Here is a 25,751-nt window from a genome sequence, read left to right as displayed (position 1 = left end):
GCCCCCCAACGGGATGGTGTCAAGGACAGCTGGAGTTGATAGCAACTATAGGGATTTCCTTCTATCTTCTCTTTGAAGGCAAATAATTTTGCTTTGTTCTGATTGTTTTGCTCTAGTCAATATTCTGTTTTGATAGGTTTTATAGTGTTCTGTTTTTGGTTTGATTTTGCTGTACCTGATTGAAAGGACAACTATTGTGAAGATAACGAGATATGCTATGGCACCCATTACTGTTGTCCCGGTGTCCTGTTGTGAAGTTCTGTACCAGTTTCACTGCATTGTCTCGATGGGCTTTGTTCTGCCTTGTTTTGCTGCATTTTATATTACCTTCGAAATAAATAAACAATTAAATGCATATGTGAGAAAGTACTTAGAATATAGATATCAGAGCTTTGAAGAAAAATTCCTTCGAACTATAAAATAACATGTATGAGGCGAGACATAAATGAAATAAATGAGTTGGTCCAGGTTAGCGCCTGTCCTAACTAGGTCTGACCCGTTTGTAGTAGGAAAACCAGCTCTGAGAAAATCTATCATTTAAGAATATTTATGGTCATTGCCAATATCTAAAGCCTTTATTTTTACCCACAAGTCTGTTTGGTATGTCATCAGTAAAAGCTAGTGTGTCTGTTCAATCTAGTGCATCCCTGAGTAGCAATGAATTTAATGTATCTGAAATGTACAAGAAGAAGCCCTTTTCCATTACTTCTCTTTCACTGGGTTTCTTTGAGTTCTAACTTGCTGCAGGCTTTTGCCTCATCCCTCATCACTGAGCTTTCTAATGTCCTGTTCCACCATTCTAGAACATTCCTTAACCAAAGTAATTCTTCTGACGTATTTAGAGACCTCACCTCTTTCACAAATCTTACGATGGTCTCATTGTGGCTGCACGTACTTGCCCCTGACAGCAGAGTGCTTTGTCTGTTACTTTGGGTCTGAAGGTCACGTGAGGGAAGAGACCTTTGTTCCTGGCACACAGAAAGTGGGAATTTCTGTGGGAGTCCAGAATTCTGGGACTCCTCACAATCCAACAACTATCCAGGCGACAGGGTTTGGGAAGAAAGAGGAAGAGCTTTGTCTGGCCATTGTCATTATGCATGTGTTTTTCTCCCATCAAAGCACTGACAAAAAGAGGAAGAACCTTTTAAGATTTATTATAAGGAAATTTTAATTTAGCTTATTGCATAAGTTATTTAGTCAAATTTGTTATTCATAAAAAAATACCTTGGCCTGTCTTAGAGCAGTGACTACATGCACATTGGAATTTTAAAATAAAAAAGATGAAAAAGATTCTTTTCCCCACTGACAATTGTAATTTTCAACAGCAAACATTTGTGTGAGTTCTACACATGTTACATCAAAGATAACATGATTTGTGCTTCTTCTTTGAAAATGTTCCTACAGCTGTAAGCTATTAGCTTTTTTCTTGCTCTTTTGTTATATTGGAAGAGGTCCTTTAATATGTCTCCATGTTTCTAACTGTAGAATGGGGCTAATTCTGTTTTCCAAAGTGAAGGATGTTAGAAAAAAAGTTCAAACCAGGATCTAGATGTTAGTTTGCTATTAAAGTGAGGAAAATTACTTTCACATTATAGTTTATTGTCAGAGCATTTTCTCTAAACAAGGGAACTTCAGCCTTCTTTCTTATATGTTTAATTGCCTACTTCTAGACTTTAACACTTTCCTTTCTCAATTTGCAGATAAAATGATTCAACTGCTGAAATTCTTAGTATTGTTGAAAGGTAATTCTGCAAGTACTTCCAAGAAAATGGAAATTATGCTAGACACATAGTCCTCATTCTTAAAGTTTCTATACCACAACTATCAAATTATATTTGGCCTCTATGTTTGCTAGTGCTGCACTTATAGTTTTAACCAATTGTGGATGGAAAACATTTGAGAAACTTGAGTCATTTGTAAGAAGATGGATGAGACCATAATTTTAAGTGAAGTGAGTCAGACACACAAGCTTAAATATTGCATGCATTTGTTTATATGAAAGTCTCAAAATATAAAAGAGAAGAAGAAAAGATAGATAATAGGAAATAGGGAGGTAGATCTTTCTCAAATGGGAAGGAAACTGCCAGACAGAGGAAGCTGGGAAGGAAAGCGGATAGTAAAAGGAATTAAGATGTGTAACGTAGATGCACACACGCCACACAAGGATAGTTAGCATGGCCAACTGCAAACATGTACTAATTAAAAATAAATTTTAAAAATCTGAGGAAAAAAGTATCTGTACTGAACATATAAACATTTTTTCTTGTCGTATTCCCTGAACCACACAGAATAGCAATTATCTACACACCCTTTGCATTATGTTCAGTATTATAAGCAATCTAGTGATGATTTGAAGTATATGGAAGGATTTATGCAGGTTGCATGAAAAATGCTAAGCTGTTTCATACAATGGAGTTGAGCACTCATGAGTTTTACTCTCTGTGGGGGTCTGAGAACTCATTCCCATGGACTGTGTTTGTGAGCAGACATATTAATCAATGAGTAAATTAGAGCAAAGGGAGTAGTGACTCAAACTGGTCTGGTCTCATCACTAGGCTGAGTCAACACGTGTGTCTTAGACATTGTTGATAAGGAGTAAGATCTGAAATCAGGTCAACAGAGAACAAGCAGGGACCCTCCATGAAGGAAGCCCTAGGAAAAAAGTGGTTCCTCTGGAGCAATCTGATGGTGGGAAGGTGACGTGTGGGCGGTGAGACTGGAAAGCCAGCAGACACAGTCAAGGACAGGGTTGATGGAGAGGGGTGAAGTGGCACCAGTTAAGTCACTGTAGGTGTGGCCGAAGTACCTTTGGAGGGGCTTATTTTTCTTTTATTAAATTGTCACTAATTTGTTCTTGACTTGGAATTGGATCATCTAACTCATAAATTAGACATATATAAAACAAAGACCCTAAAGTTTCATCTAGGGGAGATGGATAACAATATTGTTTTAAAATAAAATAAAATAATAAAGTAAATATATTTATTAAGTCAATAAGTATTTAAATTTTAAACATTTATTTAAAAATTTTTATTCTGTGGTGCTAAGTATCAAACCCAGAATATCACCAATGCTAGGCAAGCATGCAACCACTGAGATGTATCTTCATCCTTAGGGAACTGTATTCTAAATCATAATAATTTTCCCTAAACTCCAATTCTTCAACTTTAATGAACCTTATACTCCTAAACTCATTTTTAAAGTGAATATCAGACAACAAACACCTTCATATCTTATGATTCTACTATACTCATGCCAGATTATGCCTGAAATGAGGATCTAAGGGAAGCTGTTTCATCAGATTGGCAGCCATGCCTGGGGCCATTTCTACATTGATCAGGAAGCCTCTGCTGAGTCAAGATAGATACGTTTGGATGAAATATGGGAAAGTGATTAAAATGATCAAGATCCATGTTTGATTACAGGGATACTGTGGTCTTGGAAAAGAGAGCTGAAGGTCAGGCAGCCTGAGCAACTATTAATAGAAACGATTTATTGTGAAATGAAAATTATATTTTCCATAAGTTTGGCTATATAATTCAATAGATCCTTCAGTGATTCAGATAAACAGGCTGATAGTGACTCAGGTGAGTCCTACTCTGAAGAGAAAGATCTCCATGTTTCACACTCACTTGAGTACGAAGATGACTTAATCATGGCAGAACCTTGAGTATTACCATCTGGGAACTAGCGACCTGCATCTTTACTGGCACAGCAAGGCAGGGCAGGGCAGGGCGGGGCGGGGCGGGGCGGGGCGGGGCAAGACAAGGCAAAAATAAGAGCATTTTGAAAAGCTTTTTTGAAGTGGGCTGTAAGAAGTGAAAAAATCACTATTAGGTTGAATCTCTTTCTCTGCCAATCATCTGAGAAAGCAACAAAGCGATGAATGCTCCCTTGTGATTAGGTCTGGGATGTACACCCCAGGCTGAGGGTTTAGGTAACATCAACCTTGGAGTGGAAGGTAGGCTATCTTACACATGGTGTGGCCTGTCACCCTGAGTAAATGAAAGTTCTGTGCTTTAAATCTGGGAATACCGCATGCAGCCTTTATGTGGGACTCACTTCTTTCTTGTTCTCTATCCTGACCATGTTTCAGCCCTGGAATCAGGACAAGAATCATTCGTCCTTAATGTCCTAACAATGGCCTCTTCTATCTCTGTGATCTCAGCAAATCCAGTTCTCATCCCTATACTTCTGACCTTATTTTCCATTTGCAGTTTCTTGTTTTCTTTGATTCAGCTTACAAATGAGAAGGTGGCTTCAAGTCTTGTTCACTTTGTCAAAGTCTTTGCCAGCTGTGGCATGCTTCTCTCGGAAGACAGAAAAAAGCTGGAATGTAAACTGAAGGAAGGGTGGAATCATGGCATTAGGTCCGATGTCCTTCAGGGTTAGAAGTTCCTTAACCACAGTACAGAGTATTTAAAAAGTTGACTTCCAAAGGCAAACTGAGGTTCTACAGTTTTTGAAGCCTACTTTTATCACTTGGTTGTGAAAGCGTTCAGAAATATCTCTCGAGACACATAATTTGGTTGCTTTTCTCAAAATAGACTGAGTCACAGACAAATTATTAGCCAAAATCTTCTGTTCCTCTAGGGCTGAGGGAACATTACTTCTCTCTTTATCAATGGTCTGTGGCAGAGAAAAGGTGATACGTTCATCATTCTGTTTCTTCTTTGGCATATAGAAAAGTTGTATTTCTAGTCTCCATTGCAGTGATCTTGAAAGCCTGTTTTCTTCCCTTCCACCCTCTGCCTTCCCTCCCTGCACACCTCCCTCTCACTTTTTCCTTCATTCCCCCTCTTTTCTTCCTATCATTTAAGTCAATGAGTGAAAAGGAATAATAATTATAATATCCTAGTACTACTTTATGAGGTTTTAAAATTCATGGTTGTCAATTTAAAGGCAAGATTGAAATATAATTCAAGATAAACTGAAACACATTGACTATATAATAATTTTCAATACACATATATTATAAATATATATATATATATATATATATATATCATATATATTTATTTAGTGTCTAGGAATGGAGAAGCATACTGTGTTACATCAAAGTTTACAAACTTCATTTCATGGTAATCAGAACTCTAATTGGTATCAGAAAGAATGACAATAAATTTTCATCTTTACTGTCTAGGTAGACCTGAAAAAAAAAATCTATGAATATCCTCCTCTTCTTAATGATATGGCTAAATAATACAGGATTTTTGTATTAAAAAGCTATACTGTATCAGCTAATTCTAGCAGCGTTATGTGATAATATTGTCATATCCTGTCAGTATACCTGCCTAATATAGTGCTTAAAATAGAATGTTTCCCTTTGTCCCTTAGCACATGTTACGTAGATGATGTTGTAGCATTTAGGCTATTTCGCTAAAAGAAACAGTTCTATTTCCATTAAAACTTCTTGCACATATAGTTTAATGGTACATGATGTTTCAACATATGCTTGCATGATAATTAAATTAATTTCTTTTTTTTTTTTGGTCTTTTTCTTTTTTATCGGTACCAGGGATCAAACTCACGACCACACACTTGCAAGGCAAGGCGCTTATGCTGCTAAGCTAAATCCCCAGACCCTATTAATTTCTTTTTTAAAGCCATGTAGATTGTTATTAAATTTTTAGCTCATATAAATAATGCTGCCAAAATATCTCTGTAGAAATAGTTTTTAGGTTGTCTTAGGATAGATTTCCATTGGTGGAATTTCACATGAATTATTAATATGCTCTTTTTACTGTGAGAACCGCTTTTTTATAGTTATTTGTTTTTTGAAATTATCCTATGGTCAGTAAAACACCAACTAAATACCCAAACCCAGACTATCGCAGACATAGAATTACAAGTTTAAAGTAACGATGGCCTCCAGCTTTTTTCAAGTGTTGCTTTAGGGTAAGTGGATGATGGCCTCTGTCTTGATTAGACTTAACAGATTTCTAGTGTGCACTGTGATCCAAATTTAATGTAACTAATTTTCTCTACATCACTGTGCCCTGAGTGAGGACTGCAATTTCCCAGGCAGGAAAACTGCAAACAGTATATTGACTGTAATCTGCCCTGGACTCTTCACACAAGTGCCAGGCAGCTGAGAAAAAATTAGGATCACTAGATGGAGTTTTCTCCTCAGTATTGGACCAAACAACCAGGACAAAATAAAGACTATCTTTTTAATCAAATAAACATTTTTCTGTTGTTTAACTTTCTACAATGTGACAGAAAAAAAAAAGAGTTAAAAAAGGGAGAGGTCCTCTCTTCTGAGCACAAAGCTAAACTGTTCAAGAGACTTCACTGACAGAAGACAAACTTATAAAACATTTTTTCTTGTCCTAGATTGATAACAATTTACACTTTTGTCTCCATCATTTTCCTGTCTTTTCTAGTGATAGAAAACTGACATGATACTACCATATTTTTTTTTAATACTTTGGAGTCTGTGTTATATGCAGTCTGAAGCTGCAAAGTGGCTGATTGCTGAGCTATTTGATAAATCAGTAAGTTACTGAGTGAGGTTCAATGTTGCTCAAAAATATTTGTGATTCAAATAAGAACGAGTATCTTTGCTTAATTTATTGGAATAAAGAAACCTAGAGAGCTAGACAAGCTGGTTTGAAAGATATGCTGGCTTATAAATAGACCAATAATTAGCAAAAATATAGTCACAATTTTGAAATTAGAAAATTCTATATTATTATTCTCAGTGTATTTATTTAGACTGACCTGTTTGATATGAAGCGATTTATGTCCTCTTGGTAAGGATCTTGCTATATGTTGTGTCCCATTCAAGAGTAAACTTTACATGCAATATGATATTTCTTGGGAAAATATTGTTTTAAAAAAACCTCTTTTTCTCCATGGTATGTAATAAATACAGATATTACTAGTGCTTATTTATAATTTATTAAAAAATAACTCTTGGGAAAAGGAATATAGTTCAGTGGTAGAGCATTTGCGTAGCATGTACAACCCCTGGGTTAAATTCCACAAACAAATAAACAAACCAACCCCAACCATTTCTGCATTCTAGACTCTTAATGAAACCAAATTCTAGGTTTATTTTAGTTTCCTTTTCACTAATTTTAAAAATGTTCCTAGTTATTCCCCTGACAAATAAGCGTAGATTACTTCTTTATGACTTACTCAAACTGTCTTTTGGTGGAAAGTGTTTGCAGATTCAGATCTGATCAAGGCTTTTAGCTAATATCAATCAACTAATCAGGACAGAAGGTAATCATAGCTGGGATTTCAGGGATGCTTTAAGAACTTCATCGTGTCTTTTTCTAACATGAAGAAATAATTTTTTGGTCTCCCAGAAAAGATCAAATTTCCATTTGTACTCCCTGGGTTTCCTTTTCTGCTCTTATTGATTCTTAGGGCTGATTAAATAAGAGTTAGAGACTTGTTCAGACAAAACAAACAAAGAAAATCAACTCACACACAAAAAACAAAAAACAAATAAAAAAAAGTAGTGTATCTTTTTCAGAATTGGACCTTTAAAATAATGCTTTTTCAAAATCTTTAACATCTCTAAGATAGTGTGATTCAGATATATTCCTATTGATGTAAACTGTTTCTTTCTTAGGCTTTGTCACAGGAAGATGCCTGGATCTGGTTGGTTTTGAATGGAAAAGTGGAAAGTGCTCAGGGCTTTTTGTGTGCAGAGGCTGGTGGGTTTTGGAAGTACACTAGGGTGGCAGAAGTCCTGAGGGCCTTATGGGCTGACATGGTCTCAGGTAGGGACAGAGGGTTACAAAGCAGCATAAAAGGGTGGACTGATCACATAACACACAGTTGGGAGGCAACATGAAGTTCTGGGTCTAATTCTCAATCAGCTTTGATTCTCAATTGTCTTTGAGTCCATGGAAGTCAATAGTTGCTACTGATGGAAGTGCTGCTTTAGTATAATTTGTTATAATGAGCAAAGATTGAAATGGGCCCAGCCAACTTTGCTGTGCACTCTTCTTGCCACTATTAGCATTGTTTCTATTCCATTTGGTGTGTGTGTGTGTGTGTGTGTGTGTGTGTGTGGTGTATGGTGTAGTAGTACTATGGCCATAGTAATGGCATAGATTTAAGTGAGACCTTTAATATATGCAATATTGTATAACAATTTTTATCACTATAGTTTTTAATGTTTTATATTTGTCATGAGAAGATAATATAATATTTTTTACTTTCAACTTTGCTAACCCATGCTAGATCCTTAATAAGTGCTAGTTGAATAAATTGATTAAATGAAATTCTTGACGCTTCTAATGCAATAAAAGCTAGTTTTGAGCTTAAAAATTCCTCACCAGCAGGTTTTTTGGTGGAGGTGTTTGTATTCATGACTTCTACAAGTGATAGAGACATTTCAGTTGGCTTTCAATGCTTTAATACTTTTCTGATTATATGTTTATTTATGCACCTGTTTAAATGCAAACGATTGAACAATAATTAGAAATGGTCTTACTCCAGGTGGGATGGGGTCAAATGTATCTTTCCAGAAATAGAAACTTTAGATTAAATTTAGGTGTTTCAACCCTGTTAAGGAGCACCATACTTTATTTTCTCCTCTAGAAATGTGACACTGAAAGATATAGTCATCTTCTTGATCTTATAAATGTAAAATAACTCATGTTAATAAATGTATTTATCCTTAAGTGTTTCTTTCAAGGGACTCGCAGGACAGGATCTCAGTGGGAATTAGATAAATGTCCTTTCCTCTACTCTTCCTCCCTAACACACCACACACACACACACACACATACACACACACGCACAAATCTAATGCAAGGAGGAGAAACTTCGACATTGATATAATTTCTAGGGTGTCCTTGTGCAGGAGATGATTCAAGAAAGGGGTGGTTTAAGGACAGGACCCAGTCTCTCTTAGATTTCTAGAAGCTGTTTTTCAGGCAGCTGTTTATTTCTTTGCTTACTCAAGTTAATTATACCTCTCCTCCTATGTCTGTCTGGATAGACATAAGTTTTTATAAGGGTTGGTCCATTCAGTCCTCAGCAGTAAAGGGAAGAAAGCATCTTTTTCATTACCACCAGTCCTTGTCTTGTGAAAGATAGGAAACTTGCAGTTGAACTTGAAATCTGTACCTCCACATTGGTCACTTTGTTAATCTGCCCGATTTCTGAGGTTGAATCTGCCTTAATACTCACCATTAATTCAGTCCATCAGTTAACCATAAACCCTTTAATAATATCCCACAGGAATTTTCTTGTAGACACAACTTTTTGGCTTGCTTTGAAATTAAACAAGGCCTCCACATAGAAATGATTAGGGCTTTCAACAGACATGCTCTTTTTACTTTATTTTGAGGAGGAAAAAAAGACCATTTCTATGCCAGGTTATAACAAATTCGCTCCCATTCCAGCTGTATCAGTGGAGCTCAGCCATAGCTCCATATCTGAGCCACCAGGGGGGTTTTCAGAACGCTTGAGCTCCATGCTTCACTTACTGAAGGGAGTGAGTGGAACAGCTGACATCTGAAAAATCTCCCCAACTGATTCTAAGGGTTAGCCAAAATTGAAAACCGCTAGGTTCAGGACCAAGAAGATAACCTCCACAAAAGATGACATAGTGGATAACTTCAACTCTATGTATTGTGCTGACATTTTTGCTAAGATGATGTTGATAATGATAAATGATTGTGTGGTGCTGGAAACTGATTTTAGCGTGGCAGGCAAGTATTCAACCCTAAGCTACACTTGCAGACTAAAACTAGAATTTAATGCCTGCCTTTATAGTCAGAAATAGGATAGCTTTTACCTCTCTCCAATACAGGTATCAAACAGTTCTCTTTTTTTGAATACCACCTATCGAAATGTGATGTGGTTCAGTGTAGCAGAGGTTGGCTACATTTCAAAATCGGGGATCTCAAAGTATGTGCTATATCTCTCCCCATGTTTTGAGGATGGAAGAGATAGCTAAATATGCTCACAGGAGCGATTAGATCAATAATTGATTTCACAGTTCACTGTGACATTGTGTAAGACTGTTTTCTTCAGCCCAAGAAATAAGAGGTAAGAGCCTCATGCTTACTTCACCCGGCTGTGAAGAAGGTTGTATGAAATCGTTTACTTGAAAGCATTTCACAAACTGTAAAGTTTCACACTTCATAGAAATTGCTATTTTCATTTGTGTAACAACAGTTATTTTGAAGTTTCTTAACTGTGTTCTTTTCAAGAGCCAAACACTGGAAAATAATATTATAATATCTATGGATAAAACATGGGGAGAGATGTAGCACATATTTGAGTCATATTTTCCTTTATTTGTTTTCATTTATCCTGATTATAAACCAACCACAAATTCTAGCTACAGGGAAAAATTAAGTAAAAAGGAAAGATGATCCATTTATTCTAGTGTTTCATGGCTTGAACAGAGCAAACGTCTAGCATCATCACAAATATTATTAAATGTTTATTGTCCATGTCTGTGAAGTAGGTATTATGCAGTTCAGGCTTCATTTGAACTTTAAGAGATTATAAACTAAAAATAATCTGAAATGTGAGTCAATGATACATATTTGAAACTCAAAATGAACCAGAATCACTACTTTTGAGTCTGAGTTGAACGATTCCCAGAGACTGTGATGGTAAAGTATTCTAGACTAATTAATATTTGTGGGAAGAAGCAGGCACATTCACCTTCAACCTTGGCTTTGATTTATTGTAGTGGTGACAAAGATGGAAAAACTCTTGATTGCAGTGACATTTTGGCAAGGAAGCCTTTTTGTGGATTAAACATCAACTAAAACAAACTAAAAATCTTCAAGAATCACATGAAAAAGAACAACCTGATTTTGTAGTTATGGGAAAGAAATCTCTCTTCAAAAATTTTCCCTAAGTCAATATTTATATTAAAATAATTTAAGGCCTTACTGAAAAATCTTGAATGTTTACAGTGTCTTTTCTCCTGACACCCTCCCTGATCACCCTCAACTTTGGGACTCTTTTCTGTCTGCCTTTAGCTAGTATTCTCTTGTTTGTTGTTACACTTAGGAAGCAATTTGTTTTGCATGACTACAGAACATTCACAGGAAATAGTACCTCATTAGTAGCATATTGTAAATATATTAACATATTCATATATAACAACATTAGTGTAATTGTGGATCTAAAGGCTTTTCTCCTAGCTGAAGGAATTTCAGGCATCAGCAAGCAGGAAGTAGTCTCTTGAGGACAATTTTCTTGTACTGGTGGATGCGAGGGTAGAAATTAGAGTAATGAGAAGGCAAAGGATAAATAGAAGAATAATCTTTCTCCATTTATTTATTTATTTATTTATTTATTTATTTATTTAGATCATGTCTCACCATGTAATTCCAGCTGGCTTCAAACTCCTCCCAAGTGCAGTGATTACAGGTGTGCACAATCATGAACTGAATGCTCAGCCTTGCTAAAATTTGTATGTGGCCTCCAAGTGATACAACACAGTCACAAATGTCATGCCATGGCTGCAGAGCTTGGGTCTAATAGTAATTGCATAGGGGAATCTCCTAGTCTTCTAATCTAGGTGCCACACCATTCATCTCATAACTCACAGGCCTGTAGCCAGGGGAGCATCACACTCAGTACAGAATCCAGAAGGTTTTAACCCAAATCCCTCTGAAATAGCAGTACCTTATTTTGCCACCATCCCAGAGGAAATTCATGAAATTCTGGCTGGTTTTCATCTGAGTTGAAAATTTGAGATCCTGAATCATTTGAAAAGGGCTACATTCTGATGCCATTACTATCATCCATTCATTATTAGCAAGATCTGTCATAAAGTTTGGGCTCAGTTTGTTGTTTAGGGGGAAAGTTTTAATTACTTGTGAAGATAATTTATCTTGGATAGGAACATTTCTTTAAAGACAGTAGGTCTATACATATTTTCCTTCAATGATGGAGAGCAAAACATTTTCCAGATCAGCACAGTTTTTTTCCAGGACAGGACTCAAAACTATTTGGAAGGAAATACACAAACAACAATCTAGTGTCTTTTTGGTCTTTCTGCTCCACAAGGAGCAAGTCTACATCTAGGATGAGAATATCCAAAGTGTGGTCATATTCTTGGTCTGGGTTACACTGAAATTTAGGAGAATAACTGACTATCTAGTCAGAATATTTTTCTTTCATAATAGCCATTTCTGAAAGGAAAGTTATATATATATATATATATATATATATATATATGGAGAGACAGAGACAGAGACAGAGAGTGTGTATTTATGAGGTACCATGGTACCTCATGTGATGTTTAAATACATATGTATATTGTGAAGTGTTCAAATCAGGGTAAGCATATCTTTCTCTTCAAATGCTTATCATCTGAAAGGAAATCTGAACAAGATGTTACTAATAGGGGTTCATCACATAAAAGAGATTCAGAAAAATTAAGTGGATAAAAACTTTGGATTACTTCTTTCTCTTTATTCTCATAAGTCTTTGCTCTTCAGATCTGGCACATGAGCCTGTGTGTCACAATTTAGTGTCAACTTGTGAACCAAGGACCTGGGTCATCTTGCTGTGGGCTATTAAGTTAGGACACTCACATAGAAAACATAATCATAGTTTAAGCTCTGAATCATTAGATTGTTCCATTTTGTGAGCAAAACTGGATTGAATATTCTTAGGATTTATTTTGCAAACAGCTTCCTTAATTGGGTGGCTTCCTTAATTTACATATTTTCCTCTCAATGAACCATATTAATAAGTTTTGTAAAGGCCACCATTTTGCAGTGTTCGAAAGGAACATTTTTGTTTGTTCAACATTCCCACACAAAGCACTGGGAGAAAAGGTCTAAAAGGAAAATGTCATGACCTCAATTTACTGAAATTACTCTGATTTCAAAGATGTTTTGGTAAACAAGCCAAGATAGTTCAAATCTACCACTGATGAGCCTTACCTATATATATTCCAAAGAGTTAAGGTGTATGTTTTCTACATATTCAATAAAAGCTCCAGTAAATGTGAGCAGACACTGAACACAGCTTTGATTGCAGGGTCTCTGGTGCAGAATGGATACTTTCTATAAAACGCAGGGCTGAAATGTCTACTAGAGAAGTAACTGCACGGTAATTTGATCCCAGGAGTTTTATTAGCACTGGGAGGGAAGTGAAGAGCATTGCCAGGTGTCTGAGCAACGAGTTGCACAAACATCTTGCTATCAGGGATCTGGAGACGGAAAAAGAGTTCTCAAGGGCTTGGTGGCCCTGTATGCAGCCACCCTGGATGAGACTATCAAAGCCTGTGTTCCTCTACGCTGCAGACTTTCCAGTGATTAAAGAAGGTTCCACTTGTCTGAAATTTTTGGAATTAAACCCAGCAGGAGCCAGCTGAAAGACAATCCACTCTACTTTTCCTATATTTGAGGTTCTCTCAAAGAATAGAAAAGATTTTGAGTAATCCCGACTATGAATGTTTGTACCTTATCTAGTTTTGCAAGACACGTGGTGAGACCAACTGAAGTTTTTCATAGTGTAAGATTCTGATGCAGCAACTTTGCCAAAGTGGAGTCTGTTTCCAAAGAAAATTTTCCCTTTTAAAATGAGAAAGGTCATTTTGGACTGACTGCTTTTTCTCAGTTCCCTTCCCCCACACCCATTTTAATTTTCTACTTGTGTAGAAAAAATGGTAGAAAACTGGTGCAGAACAGCAGGTCCTTGGAGAAGCAAGGTTGCTGGGACGGTCCAAAGACCTCTAGCCTCCCGTCTTTCTCACATTCACGAGGCTGTCTTGGAGGGCCTTTGTGGCTCCCAACATCTCTGTTCAGTTAAGCTCAAATGGCACTACAGGACAGTTATGGCTGAATGGGAAAATCAAAACGATTTAGAGGGCTTTGTTTTTCCCAGTTGAATTTTCCTCTGAATTTGAAAATACAGTAACATGACACTCTTTGCTTTAGAGAATAGTTACAGAGTAGTCTTGGAGAGGGGAATGCAAACATAAGCAAAGAGTTTAGTCCAGTGCTTAACTACTGTTAGCCTGGGAGTTAAAGGGAGGTGAGTAAAAGGGAGGGAGGGGAAAGGGAGGAATGTTAATTTCATCCCGTTACAGATGTTTCTAGAAAGTTCTCCAAAGTTCCTTCCTCCTCCCTCTCATGTAACTTTTGCATTTTTTAAAGATAGGTGAAGATTAAATAAATAGAGTGGGTGGAACAGAGAAGGGCAGTGACAGCCTTAGAGGTTCCCACGTCTGTGCATAGACTCTGTGTACCGACATCACCGACTGAGTCTCAGCTCACCCTCATGGCCACCGTTTCCATACTGTGGTGAGGAGACCAGCACACTGCACACAGGAGTTTTGTTAACAGCAGTTTGAGTTTATGTATGATTCCAGAATCCATTGTGTATAACCACCACAATAAACAATAATTTTACTCCTCTCAGTGTTGCATATTAAATCCCAGTTTAAATATTACTTTCTACATGAAAATTTAATCTATGTCTATTTTTGCCTGGCCTCACCCTAGAGTGAGTCTGTACAAGAGGAACCCTTTAGTTGGCCCTCTTAACTGGAAAATTAATACAAGTATCAACCAATCAATTTCTGTAACTAAGGATATGTATTAACTGCTCAACTTGAAAATGCCTAATTTTCATGTAAGATGAAAATTCTCCAAAAGGTTAATACAAATATGAGCTGGAAGTTTAAAGTTAGGAGTAAATATTTAAAGGGGAATATTTCACTATTGCCTGAATGACACTGGCTTTTAAAAAAATTGGGAGACTCCAATTTACTTCCAGGTCCTGTGATGAATAACTTTGATGTCTTAGGCAGGGACTCCAATATGCGTCACTCCAAACTCAAGCTGACTGTTTTATCAACAGCCGTGGCTGATGAAAAATCTTCCTGTAATTGTTGTATTCTTATTCAAAGCATTCCTCTTTTCCCCGTCTTGGCTGATCTAATAGGTGGATGAAAGAATTGCCAAATATGCATTATAGGCCAAGCTGATTGACTTCACCCTTGTTTCTTTAGCATTTGAAGTAAATTGAGGAAGTCTATTTTGTCAGAGTTTACTAATGATGGGAGAAAATACTCCTGGTTTGGCATGCGAGCACACACATGTGGGAAATGCAGAAACCTGAGTAAACACTGAGCTTTGCTGGCAGCAACTAACGTCTTCCAAGATTTTCATGCCAGTGGGTACAAGAGGCAACAAGATCTTGTAGCACTTTGAAGTGGATTCTGGGTGTTTACGTAGAAGATCAATACATCTTCATTTTTAGGGATCGATGAGATCTAACATAGTCTACAGAGAATCACATACTTGGGAAGGCTTAGAAAATGCCTGTAGGATGTTTGGGAAATAGTTTCATAAAAATGCTCACCTAGGAGATAGGAAAAAGCAGTTCTTACTTAGAAAACTGTGGTGGTCTGATCAACTTAGATTGTATTAAAACAAATGTTTAAACAACTAAGTTTTTTGGTATATTTTAGATATACATGATGATCACATTCATCAGAGGGAATCTGTATCTGTGCATGATATATCTTGATTATTTTTCCCATTCCCTTACCTTCCTTTGAACCTTGCTTCCTCTCATTATTTGAAAAAGCTTTGTTTTCAGTTTTTCTTTTTCTCCTCATTTTTCCCTTCCTTTCTTCCCCCTCCTTAGTTCCTCTTCCCATTTGAACATTTTCTTCTATTTCACAGTACCTTTTATGCATTTTGGTTCTTATTTACACTTTCAGTTTCTCATGCCAGAGAAACAAAGTGATGTTTATACATGTGTGCCCAATTTATTTCACTAAAGAGTATGGTCTCAAAATGCATGTCTCAAATTTATCATTCTTTATAACAGAGTAGTACTCTATTGTATAAAAAGCCACATATTCTTTATCTATTTTGAAATTATAGTACAAAACTACTGTGATAAAAGCAGTATGGTAATGGCGAAAAAAAGAAAGGAAAATAAAAGAAAAGAAAAAATTAAATTCAAGGATCAATGGAACAGATTAAAAGATGCAGAAATGACCCCAGACATACTAGGCCACCTTGTCTTTGACAAAGGATCCAAACACCTTCACTGGCAAAAGAGCCTCTTTAATAAATGGTGCCTGAAAAATTGGCTTTCTACATGCTGAAGATTAAAACTAGACCAATACCTTTCACCATACATTAAAATAAAATTGTAATGGAGAAAAGATCTAAATATTAAAACAGAAACATTAAATCTGTTGGAAGGAAGAATAGGTAGAACTCTTGAAGACATTGGTGTAGGCAAAAACAACTTTCACTTGTTTAAAAATTTTTAGTAATTAAGAAACTTCCTAAACACTACATCAACACAATAATTCAGATATTCCAACATTGCCTGTTCTTATTTGTCTGCTGGCTAAGGGTTTATATAATATGGGTAGTTTTCCTGGAGAAAATGATCAATTGATATCACACACACACACAGACACACACAGACACACACACACACACACACACACACACACACGCATGCACACCCCAAAATGTAATTTTAGTGGAGAGGATTAATTTCATGTGATTAGATTACCTGGATAACTTTCATTAGGATCTCTTTGGTTCTGAAGTCTGTTCAGTCCCTGGTAGGTACTGTTGTACCAACAGCCAGAATTCATAGCTTCTCCAAACCCGATTGAAACTTGGACACTTTTAATTGTAGTATTTCAAAACAATACAATGCCAGTCCATTATCTATTTGATTGAAATTTCTTCATTAGATACTGATTTTTAAGATATAACATACTTTCTTTAGATTAGATATAACATACTTTCTTTAAAAAAAGACAAATACACAGATACTTCAAAACAATTTTTTGATTAATGCTCACTGATTGAACTGCCATTAATGGTGTATATTTGTTCATAAGATTAGTTTTCTCCATGACAATTAGATGAGAATAAAACATTTAGGGATTGGGAGTTCTGATGAAGTTAAGGAGTGTGAGGAAAAAGTCATTAGCAGACTCAGAGATCCCTTCCACTGGGACAAGCGCATCTGGAAAACCTCTACTATGTGACAAGGGGTGATAGGGGCCAGATGAAGGTATGATACAGCACGTGTTGCATTTGACACAGAAATTTTTTTAAAATGGCCTTCCCAGGTCTAGGAAATAGCCCAGTTCACTTTCTACAACTTTGCTACACGGGATTCACAGACCAGTCTAAATAGTACCAACTAGAGGTTTGCTATCTTTTGGATTTTGCCCAACACTTATTAAAATTCTATATTTAATCAAGATGACCAGGTGACTTGCATGCACATTGCATTTTGAGAAGTACAGGTCTGAAGTCTGATTCCTCTGAGTCCTGTTCTAACACATGAACTGCCTCCTAGCTGTGCCTGATTGCACACTGAATGGACACTGGCTCCAAGTTGGGCCAAAAAGATTCTCTCCCTGCCTTTGTAATTTGTGTCTGGGTTTAGGAGGCTTGGGGACCTCTTTTGAGTGCAGAGAGAGAAAAATGAAGTGATGTTCAGAAATCAGAGCTAGGCTCTCCAGTTCCTAAGCCTGGCAAGAGATGCAGTAGACCTGAGTTCCACAAAGCATCTCTTGGTCTTTACAATAAATTTCACCTTGGTATTTAAAGTTGGCTGGTCACCATGCTTGATACTTGGAATCAATAGTCTTAACAAATGTGGTATGAGTTGGAGCTAGAAAGGGTAGCTTGGGTAAGGCCACAGTACAAGTGCAGCTTGGCCCAAGAAGACACGTGTGATAATATACTGGTTATGTGTGAATGCTTCACAGGCTGTCTTAACTAGTGAAGTGCTGTTCTCAATCTGGTGGAGTGCACTTCTAATGCTAGTGTCACATGACACCACTTCAGATCGGGGGAATTTGGAGATGGTTACTGGAGTTGGCCAGTGTTTTTTATACTAACCTATTTCTTCCCTTCTCTTCCCCTCCTTTCCAATCGTGTTCTAGTCACTGCTCTGACACTGCAAAGAAGTGATCTCTGTCTCCAGTTTGGCCTAATGGCCTGTTAGACCAGAAGATCAACCCCCATCTTTGATTGCAGTTGTGCTGCTGCTTTCTGATTTGGTGAGTGGGGAGATCTCAATGTCAGGAGCTGGGTGAGGGAGACAGTATCCTTACTGCCAAGCAAAACCAGCCTGTTTTTTTTTAAACTTCTTTTACCTCCATTTTCTGGAGCTGGATAATATGCTTCTATTTTCATCTGATCAAGGTTGGGTGTCTAGATCCATGATCCTGTAGGCATTCCTGATGCTCTTGTTCCCCAGATGTCCCTTTCCCATATTTCAGTCTGCAAATCTACCCCAAAGTGTGGCCGTAACTGTTGTCTGAACAAGAACCAGGATGATTTGACCTCCGTGTGCAATGCCGATTGCTGGCTCCCTGCTAGTAAGGAGCCAGTCCCTTGCTCTGGCTCAGCTTAGCTCAGCTCACTACTCTCCAGCTTGACCAGAACATTGGTAATTACGACAAGGAATTCAGATATCCTCCCTCCCCATATCTGGACATCTTTGTAGAGGCCTAGCGTTAGGTAAAGCTGCTTATACGTGGGGACCTCTGTGTGATGAATGTGTTGACAGTGGATGATTTAGGGGCTGACAATAGTGTAGAAGATACAGCAGGAAGCCCAAACCAATGGAATGTCAAGGCTGATACCCCCAAAGTCATTACCGTACTATTTGAGATGATCGACTTTTAAGGGGATTATGAGGAATTTGACTCTCAAGGGAAGACAGAAAAAGAAAGAAAAGAAAATTAGGGAAAAAAGCCAAAAAGCCTCAAGCAAAAGAATTATGCAGTGCCTCTGAAATCTTTCTTGGCATATGCTGCTCTTTAAAAGATGGGTTAAGTGATCAGCTTTCTTTTATCAGTGAAGCTGTATAGATTCCTTTTTACAGAATGTTCAGGAGGAAGGAATAACAGAAAAATTCCAGAGACCTGAAAAAAAGGAGGAATGAAAAACTATCCTTCATATTCCCTGAGGTTGTTTCTCTCTGCCTGGCTAATAAGAATCTCCTCAATGTCTCCCCAGGGCAGGTATGGAACTAAGCTCCCAGTATCAGTCATGAGGGAACGTGAAATTGGTCCCTGAGGGCCATTATGAGGGCTGGGGACCTCCTCTGACTCCTGAGGACCTTTATAGCTCTCTCTGATCCTCCTCCTTCTCTAAGTGGCCCAGAAAAATAAAAATTGACTTCTAAAGAATGTCACTTGAGGAATAAGGAGAAAAAAGTTCAAAAGGAATTTATCTTAAATGTTTAATCGTACTTGATAAAAAATCCTTCTAAAATAGTTGCCTGTCTTCTAAGGGTGAGCCACGTTTATTTTAACTAGTTTGATAACATGACAGGAAGTAAATGGGATGTTTTCCAAGGCTTACCATCAATAGCTTTCTCTGGTTTTTACTGCAGGTCTGGATTGTGGAACATCACCATTTCCAAGCTTCCTAAGGTTAGTTTTTGTTTTTCTGTAGTCTTTATCTACAATGCTGCAACAGATTGCTATCCTTCTTTGCTTTTGTTTTTGTTTTATTTTAAAGAGAAAAAATAGAAAAATCAAGAAGCAAACAATTGAAAAACAACAAAAGCAAAACAACAACAATAGCAACAAACAATGGGAATATAAGATTTCAAAACAAGATGATAGATATTTAACAGTGGTGGTTATATTGCCTATGTTGTCCTCAAAGTAGTCGCTCAGGTTACCAGATACAGGCACGCAAAGATTGATTAGAGTATAATTTCCCTTACTATATCTATTATAACTTTTGGATCATATTTACTTTTTCAGTTTTTTAGACTAGTGAGGAAATATGGTGTTTACACATGCAAGTCCGATTTATTTCACTTATGAGTATGGTTTCTAATTGAATCCATTTACATATAAAAACCTTGAGTTTATCATTATTTATGGCTGAGTAGTATTCCATTATATAAAAATACCACATCTTTTTTATCTATTCCTCAGTTGATGGGTATTTGGGTTGTTTCTAAGATTTAGCTGTTACAGATTGTGCTACTATAAACATAGGTGCACATATATTGCTGTGGTATGACATTTTCAATTTTTCTGGGAAAATACCCAGAAGGGGAGTAACTGGGTCGAATGGAACCTCTAATCCTAATTTTTTGAGGGATCTCCATACTGATTTCCACAGTTTATCCACCCAGCCCTGCCAGTATTTGTTACTGGTTAATTTCCTGATGTTAGCCATTCTTTCTGGAGTGAGATGATATTTCAGTGTTGTTTTAATTTGCATTTCTTGGATGACAAATCATGCTGAGCATTTTTCATATATTTATTTGACATTTGTATTTCTTTATCTGATAATTGTGTATTCATCCTGGATGCTCATTTTTGGATTGTGTCTTTAAATTTGGGGGACCTGATTTTTTTCATTTTTTTATACTTTTTAGCTAGAAGTCCTTTGTCTAAGGAACAGTTGGTAAAAATCCTTTCCCAATCTGTGGGTTTTCTTTTCACTGTGTTGGTGATTTCTTTTGATGTGCACAAACTTTTAAATAAGACAAGATCCCAGTTGATTGTTTGAAGTACTTCCCATGGTGTTTGGTTTTGTTCCTGAACTCTTTGCCTACCTTTCTGTTCTCTAGATTTCTACCTATTTTGTCTTCCAGTAGGTTTAGTGTTTCTGTCTTAATATTTAGACCTTTCAGTCGCATTTGAATTTCCTACACTGTTTTAATTCGAAGGCTTGATGTGCCCTTTAGCCTTCTGTCAACTTTTCCCACTCTGCTATCTCAGAAAGAGGCTCCATATTCCGTGTTAGGAGTATAGTAAGGTTCCTCTTCCTTGGAGAAATTCAAATGTGAGTACATTCTTGTCCGTGAGGACTCTGTCCAGAGATAGAAGGGAAGAGGCAGACTTTGGAAGTTTAAATTTTTTATTGAAGGATCTAGCCACTCTTCAATTTCCCCAAAGCTTATACTCTTCTAAGAAGAAAGGAAGTACAGCTTTTGACATTCTGGGGATGGAAGGACAGGAGAGTGGTTAAGGAAGTGCAAGTGAATCCATAAGGCGGTGGTTACACAATACTGGTCTGGTGGACTTGGTTGCATTGTATAAAAGAAAGAAAAAAATGACAGCTGCCAACACTTACAAATCAGCTTATTTTATACAGACGTCTGAATTTCCAGCTCTACTTGAAGACATTAGTGGTCGTGAGCCACATGGAGCCTGTCTCCCCTCAAGACATTCTGTGACAACAGCTGAGGAGCAGCTGCTTGTTTAGGTGGGGCATGTGCTCTCCAGGTGGTCCCAGAGCCACCACTGTCCTAGTAACAAACCCAGTCAGCTGTACCTTGTACAGCACCTTTCTGGCTCCAGGAAACATTGAATTGTCTGATGTTCAGGAGAAGCCCCAAGCAGGAGGAACATTTAGAGATTTGCAAATTCAGTCATACAGTCACCAGTAGCACCTTAGAAATAGTAAGTACTGAGCCTAGTACATGCTTACTGAATTGCTAGTATTTTGAATCTGTAAAAGGACAGGTTAGAGGAGGACCAAGAGGACCAGAGACTTGTGGGATAATGGTGATTGGACAGCTATAAAGAAAGCTGTAAACCTGACTGAGTTCAAATATCAGCAGTGTCTTGTTGTATATTTCTGATGTTGAGAGTATACTTTCTGATAATACAGTGCACATTTATTTGAATAAAAAAGCTGCTTAAAAATGACAGATGCTTTGTGAGTACCCGGCTTATAAAAATCTCAGAGAAATGTGCATGAGCAAAGTGGAGTTTCCTAAGTTTTTGTGTATGAGTTATTTGGGGACAAATAGTTTACTTACTTTTCTTTCACTTGAACCTGCAACGTATAGTAACATTTCAGTCTTTCAATATAAATCTTTTAAATTTTCTGATGTAATTTGCTGACTGTTAGAATCAGTGTCTGAAGATATACTTAATATATCAATAGAATGAAAATAAGAAAAATTCTAGCATTATAAAGCTAAGTAGAATGGATTTTATACATATACACATTTGGTTAATTGGAATGAGATAAAATTGATAGCATGTAAAATGTTACAGGGCTATTCTGAGGATTAATGAAATAGTGTATGGGAGGCACATAGCATTGTCTGACAACTACAGGTGCCTAATAAGTGTTGCTTACTCTTACATTGATCAACTACGAGAGTGTAGAGCAAGTGATCACCTTACTCTAGGCCACTGAAAATAATGTATTTGAAACACTAAATTACCAAGATATAAGAAATGGTTTAGTCTTATTCATTGGTTAGTGCACTCACCAGCATGTAATTTCTGAGTCTCACCGGAGAGAAAGCGGACCCTTTGGATACGGGAATGAGTGGTCTTGCTGCTCATATAAGTAGGGACACAAGCAAGCATAGGGAGCTGGTAGGGCCTCAGCTTGGTTATTGTCCTCTCCTAGGAAGCTAAACTATCTAATGGGCATTTTCCAAAACATAGTTTATTGCAGAGAAAGCCACAATATTTAATGTATAAAGTAAGCTTCAAGGCACCTACAGCTAGCCAGTGAGTAAATATTTGGTGTCACTAATGAATAGGAAAACGTAAATCAAAGTCTCAAGGGGACGTCATCTTACACCTGTCGGTAGGTGTTAGTGAGGACATGAGGAACTGGGCCTCTGATGGTGAGAACGCAAAATGGTGCCCTTGCTATTTATATTCCTCAACATGTCAAAAATGTAACTATGATATGATCATCCAATCTTGCCCTTGAATATTTATCTAAAAGAACTAAAGTCAGGGTCTCAAAGACGTATTAGCACTCACGGTCACTGCAACGCTATTCACAACGCCACGATGTGGAAATGACCTAAATGTCAATCGATAGATGAATGAATACAGTAAGTAAGGAAGAGACATACAATGGACAGCTTGCCACTCAATCTTCAAAAAGAAGGAATTTCTGCAGTATGTGACATGGATGAAACTTGAAGACCTTATGCTAAGTGAAATAAGCCAGTCACAGAAAAATAAAGCATCGCATAATTTCACTTATATATTTAAAACAGTCAAAATCACAAAATCAGGGAAAAAATGGCAGCTGCTAAGACCTAGGAAAGGGAACATGGGGAGTTACTAATCATTAAACATCAAATTTGAGCCTGAAAGATGGTGAATAATCTTAACAAAACTGGGTTGTAATATTTAAAATATCTTTAAAAGGATAGAATATCTCCTAAGTGTTCTTACCATAATGAAATAAAATTAAATTACAATGTTACAAAAATTATATATGCATAATAAATAGATATATAGATATATAATATATATATATCCCAAGCGTTGAAGAGTTAGAAAGTTGTTTTAAATGAACTATTCCTCCGTCTTCTCTGTACACATTCCCATACCACCTTAGCTAGTCCGGGAACATTGTAGCTCTCATCTGTCTGCCTTAGTTTTTCCTTCCTTTTGGTCCATCATCAAGGATCAGAAAAATCTCTTGATTATTTCAATAAGCTGCACAATTTGATGTAACTGTGGTAGCTAAAATAGTTTTCTTCTGACCAACTGCATACTGATTTATAGTCAGACACTGAACTTATTATTTTTTAAAAATAAAAATCCTGGAAAAAGAATAATACTTCCTGTCCAAATGGTTCTAAGAAACATAATGTGATGTGTGTGTAGGGGGAGGGAGGTGGATTAGCAAATAAACACACTAACTTCAAAGGTTTCCATCTTGTTTTCATATAACCTAAATGAGATTAGATGACTTGTGATTTATGCTACCGCAATCTTCCGTTGCTTCCCACTTTAAATAAAAGTATGATTATAATTAAGATCACATGAACTAGGATTTTTTAGCTTCTAAAAAATAAGATGGATGGCTTGACGACTGCCAAAACCAACTTTCAAGTATATTCATAACATCAAGCCTCTCGGCCCTCTGTTTGCATGTGTGGTTAGTACCGTGCACATTTTCTGTGCTGCAGCGTCTTACCCATTGTGGTTCAAACCATAACAACAGCAGCGGTGAGAACAACAAACAACCAACAACTGTCCCAATAACATTTTTACTTTGAAAAGTATTTTGACTGGGATTTTTGTTTTATTTGGACCTCTCAGCAGCCTGCCTGGTGGATAGGTGCCATGGGATCACCATTTACGCTGAGATTGAAGAGAGCTGTTCGTGCAGCTAAAAAATGGCAGAGGTAGAACTTACGCCAATGACTTTCAAATTCTAGTCTAGTGATCTTTTTACTCCATTACTGCAACTCAATATTGTCACTACCTTCTGGGCCTAAAATAAAAATTTGACTCTGTGCCATCTGTTCCCAAGAGTGTCTATACGTGTGCTCAGGTATTACTCTTTCTCCTTGGGAGGCTTCTTCCCCAGATTGCTGAAATCCATTACTCTTTGGAGAGTGTCTGTCTAATCGAGCCGCTCTCCATCTCTCTACTGTACAACCAATTCTCTGCACCGTTGGATTCAACTAACTGCACGTCCACAGTATTAGGGAAAAATTACACCTGTTCTGGACACTTATGGGATTTCTTTTCTTTGTTATTATTTCTTTTTTTTCCCCTGGGTACCAGGGATAGAACTCATACCTCTCGCTTGCAAGGCAGGTGCTTATGCCACTGAGCTAAATCCCCAGCTCCATATTATTTCTTAAATAATACAGCAGAACAATTATTTCCATAGCATTTACATTGTATTAGTTGTTATAAATATTGGGTAGATAATTTTAAGTGTATGAGAAGATGTGTGTGGGGTGTATACAAATACTATGGAATTTTATATAAAGGACCTGAGGATCCAAAGATTTTAGTATCCTTGATGGTAGTGGTGGTGGTGGGGTCCTTAACCAATCCCTAAAAGATACTGACAGACAACTGTATGAATTTAGTGTGTCTAAATCTCCCTCTAAAAATAAAGAAAGCAATCATATTGTATTTTATTCTAATGGTTTCACTTCAATTTGACAGCTTCTGGGAACACATTCTCTCCAAATAAGTCACCTGAGGTACTGGGATTTAGAACTTTAATGTGAGACTTTCAAGGGGACATTATTCTATCCACAACTGACCATTCTGCTGCCACGTTACCGTGTAGCCCCAATCCTCCTGCCCACCATCTCAAGCAATGATATTAGCATCTGTTCAGTAACTGAGGCCAAAAATTCATCGTTCTCATTTGTCTTCTATTTACTAAATCTGCTTCAGCAGCAAGTGCTATCAGTTCTGTCTTCAAACTATTGCCTCATTCCTAGTGTCTCATTGTCCTTTTTATATTTTATGGAAAAAAAAAGAAAATTTCAGAGCAAAATAATAGGAAAATAACAATAGCTAATACATTGCATGCCGTTATCTTCAAAGTAGTTACTCAGAGTAAAAGATATGGACATAAGAATTTTCCAAACAATATTAGCACAGACCTTTCTTTTCAATAAACTAAGAGAAACTAATAGTATAGCTACCTTGCATTTTTCCTTTTTGCCTTTCTTCTGTTCTGCTTTCTACCATCTTAGTTCCTCTTTCCTTTTGAATTTGAATTTCTTCAAATTTCATCACATCTATTGCACATTTTTGGCTCTCAATTACTCTTTCAGTTTCTCACACTGGCGAGACAATATGATGTTTACATATGTGAATCTGATCTATTTCACTTATGAGTGTGGTCTCAAGTTACCTCTGAAAGCCTCAAGTTTATCCTTCTTTATAGCTGAATAGTACTCCACCATATAAAAAGACCACCTTTTTTTTTTTTTATCCATTCCTGGTTGATGAGCATTCAGGTTGTTTCCAAGATACAGTTATTACAAATTGTGCTGCTATCATCTAAAATGAATGCATC

The 25,751-nt window shown here is 37.0% G+C and overlaps 1 protein-coding gene and 1 long non-coding RNA gene across 3 annotated transcripts in view; one reads left to right on the top strand and one right to left on the bottom strand.

The window, feature by feature from the left end:
* Positions 1-25,751, bottom strand: part of Pde7b (phosphodiesterase 7B) — a 294,246-nt gene that overhangs the window by 161,960 nt on the left and 106,535 nt on the right. The window lies entirely within an intron of this gene.
* Positions 1-25,751, top strand: part of LOC134472091 (uncharacterized) — an 89,303-nt gene that overhangs the window by 33,863 nt on the left and 29,689 nt on the right. Inside the window, exons 3-4 of the long non-coding RNA XR_010041929.1 lie at positions 17,894-18,010; positions 19,354-19,393. This is a non-coding gene — a long non-coding RNA (uncharacterized LOC134472091). The remainder of the gene's footprint in view (positions 1-17,893; positions 18,011-19,353; positions 19,394-25,751) is intronic.

Source organism: Cavia porcellus, unplaced genomic scaffold (assembly GCF_034190915.1).
Source record: "Cavia porcellus strain 051 isolate PalLab524CR breed Dunkin Hartley unplaced genomic scaffold, mCavPor4.1 scaffold_22, whole genome shotgun sequence".
Taxonomy (NCBI): domain Eukaryota; kingdom Metazoa; phylum Chordata; class Mammalia; order Rodentia; family Caviidae; genus Cavia; species Cavia porcellus.
Note: the sequence above shows the minus strand (reverse complement) of the source record. Positions and strands in the feature narration are given on the sequence as shown.